This window comes from Homalodisca vitripennis, chromosome 3 (assembly GCF_021130785.1).
Source record: "Homalodisca vitripennis isolate AUS2020 chromosome 3, UT_GWSS_2.1, whole genome shotgun sequence".
NCBI classification, from domain to species: domain Eukaryota; kingdom Metazoa; phylum Arthropoda; class Insecta; order Hemiptera; family Cicadellidae; genus Homalodisca; species Homalodisca vitripennis.
The window spans coordinates 177923013-177928144 of NC_060209.1; positions in this window are offsets into that span (position 1 = coordinate 177923013).

The following is a 5132-nucleotide window of genomic DNA, read 5'->3' on the forward strand; positions in this document are numbered from 1 at the left end:
CCCAGGAAAGTTCCATCTATCTCGAAAGCCTTGCTCACTTTTTTTCCACTTTTCTTCTGTATCAGGAACCTGAAAAACAAGGGTTCCTAATTACTTAAAGTTTAACCATAGTATAATGGTGTTTTTTTTTCAGGTTCCAGTTACCCAAACAAGAGACAATAATGAGAGTGAGGTAACAGATATTGGTACTGAGCCAAGCAGTGTTGGTGCTACTAGTCCACAGTCTGATGAAGACACGCAAGTTGATGATCCACTGCCAGCACCAGCGACACCAAAGAATACACAAAATAGTGAGTCACAACTTAAACCGCCTTCATGCAAAAAAATTCAGGCCCCGCTCCAAAATACAACCAATTGCTGCTACTGCAAACCAACTGCAGAAACTGAGCGATTCCTTGAACACAAAACCTTCAGAACAAAATGAGTGGGATGCGTTCGGCAATTTAGTAGCAGCCCATCTAAAAAACCCTCGCAGGGCTCTTGAAGCGGAAATGAAAATCCATTCGGTACTCAACGAATGCCGTATGCAAGACTTAATTGACAAAACTATCATTCCGTCACACTCAGGCTCGTCTGTGCGCTCCGTGGAAAGCAGTGATGTATCACTTTCTCCAGGGACATCTGTACAAGAGGCAAATCAATTTTTACTGATGGAACCCGCATCTTATCTTGCCGACTACTACACCAATGCTAACATTTGAATACAAGTTTGTTTGTATAATTTAAATTTTGTAATGAAAATTATGTGAGTGAAATTAAACAAATCTTATATTCAGTAAAAAGTCCTTACTTAATATCCTTTAATATCCATTTTTACCATAGGCGTTTTATAGGGGGACTATATATACCATAGTCACTTGGGAGCAAAAACCCCCTATATAAGGGACCCATAAGTCATGTCATGTTAATGTTTACGTTTCTATCAATGAACTTAATAATGCAAAATAAATCTTATATTTTTTATATGGTTTGTATAAAACTGATTAAAGTAACATTGATTTTTAAGTTTGCAACTATACTATAAAGCAAAATGTTGTGTACCTGAATAAACTCCTGCAGACAGGTGTACAAAGCTTCACAAACTTCTGGCACAAATTTTGAAATTGCGGGTTTCGAAACTCGAAACATAGCCTGTAGAACTCTATAACTTGCTCCCGTAGCTAAATATGCCAATGTTACTTCCAACTTTAACTTGGGAGTTAGAGCTTCTCTCATAACAGTGTCTTGTTTGGCAATCAAGGGCGATACTCGATGCAGAAGTTCATCGAAAATAACAGGACTAATTCTCAATAGAGCTCTATATTCAATGGGATTTTCTAATCGCAATTCTGATAACAGCTGAGATGAGGACACAGATGAATCTCTCCGCAAAATCCATTTTCTTGTCCACTCTCGTTTCTTGTTAAGTTCTTCTTGCAGCACCTTAGAGGATTCACTCACAAAATCTCGACACAAATCTCGAAAAATGTTATTCAACTCAACGCGGGTGAGGCTTGTAGATGCACTCTCCTCCATTGTTCTAGCTCAACTGGCGGCAGTCAACTGGATACGTCTAAACGGTTACTGGAGCCAGTCAGCTGGCCTCCAGTTCTCACAATAAACTGGCGCCAGTCAACTGGACTACCAACTGGCCTCGTGTAAACGCGGCTTAAATGGCTTCATTAGGTCTTCTCTCAGTTCAAAAGCTTCGTTTGCTACGAATACGTATGGCAGTAGTGTGCCGTCGACCACTGTTGGTTTGGGCACTGACAGTGTTTTCTCCAACATTTTCTCATTTATGTCGAACATGCTAAAACTCCTCCATCTGAAACACGTCCATTGACACCAAAACTGAAATATATCAGTCTGTAGTTGTAGTCTGCAATAGCCAAGAGGACTAGGCTATGGAATTTCTTATAATTGAAGAAGAATGACCCACTTCAAGGGGGAGGCACTATAGGCACATGCTTTCCGTCTGTAGCCCTCAGACAATTTGGAAAGTTCCATTGTTCATGAAATCCTCTAGCGATAGCCTTCCATTCTTCCTCACTAGCAGGAAAGTGTAAAACCATAACATGAAATTAAAATTTGCATGTAAATTAGATTAACTTTCTTAAGGGGAGCACTTCGTAAAAAATCTCAAAAAATTACAAATTTTTTTTTTTTTTTTTTTTTTATTAAAAGTTTGGAATTTTCCCGATAACAATGGTGGTATTAAAATTTTTTTTATGATGACTAGAAGTGTCCGAAATATTTTTTTTTAAATAGGCCTGCAGGCAGTTTTCGGGCCTGTAGCAGTCACACTTTGAATGGTGCTGTTATAGTACTACTTCGTTGCAGTCATGTTCATGATTTGGTTGGCAGTGACAGTTTTTGTTATGTCAACTAACTTACACTAACCAACAAAACATCTGTTTTATAACCATTGCTTATAACCTAGGTAGCATACATGTTTTGGTTACTGACATTTCTGTTTTAGAGAGTGAAAATTACGTAAATGATTATGGTTTTTTGTGAGTTTTAGTGGAAGAGTTCTGAGTATTTTTTTGTTATAAGTGTAGTGAATTTTATAATGCCAACGTTCAAAGCCTGCTTTCAAGAAACGCGTTTTCAAAGGAAATCAACATAACCTCCAACTAGTCCTAGGCCTAGTTTCTCAGGATCAAGTAACAATCGAGGTACCAATACTCCAAATGTGGATAGGCCAAGACCTCAAAGTGCATCTTCTAAGAAGGGTCAGTCCTTTTTTGAAACAGTACCAATTGAATGAAAATGATGAGTCTGAAAACTGTATAGTTAATATAGGATTGTTGAATGAGGCTCTTAGTAACGTTTTCAGTGTGTAAAAATTGCCATGGCCAACTTGTTTACAAAGTAAAACACATTGTAGGCCTAGCATCAAAAATTATAGTCAGCTGTTTCTGATTGTGAAAACACTATTACTGTGACAAACTCTGAATTAGTCAGGCCTAACACTAATCAGAATGAAGCAAAGTCTGATAGGCCTAACACATTTTATGACCTAAATCTTCGTTTGGTTTATGCTATGCGTAACATAGGCAAAGGTAGAGTGGGCTGCGGAGAAAATTTGCGCTTTTATGAATCTTACACCTCCGCCTTTGAGATATCATGAACATGAGCCATTACTTGGGTTCAATTGCTGAGTTAGTGTGTAAGAAGTCAATGCAAAGTGCTGTGCAAGAAGCTGTATCGGATAATGATGGTTGCAGAGACCTCGCTATAGCTGCTGATGGCTCATGGCAGAAGCGGGGGTCACCTTTCACTAAAATGGGAGTGGTATCAGTGACATCTTTATCAACCGGTAAGGTCCTAGACATCGAGATTTTATCTAAATATTGCAGATGCACTAATAGACTAAACAACACGCATGGTGATGGCTGTATCGCAAACTTTGAAGGTTCTAGTGGAGCCATGGAAGTTGCTGGAGCAGTCGCAATTTTTCAGCGCTCGCAGGCATTGTATGAGGCTCGTTACCTTGAATACCTTGGTGATGGAGACAGCAAGGCGTACTCCAGTGTATGCGAAGCCAAGCCCTATGGTGATACTGCCATAACAAAGATAGAATGCATAGGCCATGTCCAGAAACGGATGGGATCGAGATTAAAAAATCTAAAAGCTAAGACTAAAACACTCCCTGACGGGCTCACGAACTTGGCGGGCAAGAACAAGCTAACAGATTCTGCCATTATTCAGCTCCAAAAATACTACGGATTGGCAATTAGACGCAACACAAACTCTGTTGAAGACATGAAAAAAAAGCCATTTGGGCAGAGTTTTTCCATGTGATGTCTTCTAATGAAAGGCCTCAACATGGACTATGTCCAGATGATGAAGAAACCTGGTGTAAGTACCGCAAAGCCGTAAAATCCAATGAAAACTATGATCATGGCAGCCATTTTCACTTGCCTGAAAACCTAATGACATTTATTAAAACCTATTTTTTCAAGATCTAGCCAATCCAACTCTACTGGGCAAATGTACTAAGGGAAAAACTCAAAATCCCAATGAGTCCCTCAACAATGTCATTTGGACCTACATACCTAAAAGAACATTTGTGGAGATTAAAACTTTGAAATTTTGGCATATATGAAGCTGTTACAGCTTTTAATGATGGCTACATTGGCAAATGCAAAGTATTTCAAGAAATAGGAGTGTCACCAGGGCAGCATTTTATTACAGCAATGAAAAAGCTTGACCGGCGGCGAATTTGGAAGGCAGAGAAAGCTCAAGAAGATATAGAGAAAAAAAATTAGACAGAAGAAAAACTTACTAAAAAGAAGTCTGGAGGATGAATATGAGGAGCAGGAAGGAGATCAGCCAGCCTATGCACCTGGAATGTACTGAAAAAGGTAATAAAGCAGTATTTTTTCCGTTTTTTGTGTTTTTCCGAAAGTTGCGGTTTTCAATACAAAAGTACATGTTTCTCAAAAACTACAAATGGTAGGAATATGAAATTTTTTTTTGTATGTTTGTAGCACTGTTTTTACATATGTGGAACCACTAAAAACATCACATTTCACTGAGTTCAATATTTATATATAACATACATATACACATATTTATATAGGTTTTTGACAAGCGTTAAAACAAAAATATATAACTTTTAGGGTATATGCCAAAAAAAATTTTTTTTTTGGTTCCACGTGTTCCCCTAGAAGCCCTATTTAAATGAAAAAAAAGAATTATGAAGATACCTCAAGTAGTTCTTGAGATAAGTGTACCTATGTTAACATTACGAAGATAGGGCGAAGTGCTCCCCTTAATGCAATCTTTTAGGTTGCTGATAACGGTGACGCCAATGATGATAATGATGATGAATATGTCGATGATGTTGATGAAACCAATAATGTAAGTGGTTCGATTACCAGCCTTGCTCTGAAAAATCATGCATCACAATTAATGTATAACCAAAGCGTTCGATCACAAACGCCAACCACACGGCCATCTTCTACAGCTTCCGCCGCCAGTACTTCTCGAGTAATCTCAAATCAGTTTAAACGCCAAAAAAAGGTAGAAGACAAGGTGTTAGAAACTGTTAGCGAAAAAACTATCTCAGTTAAAGCGAGAAGATCAGTTTGACATATTTGGCCGCAATGTAGCAGCTAAACTGCGTTCATTGCCTCAAGAACAGC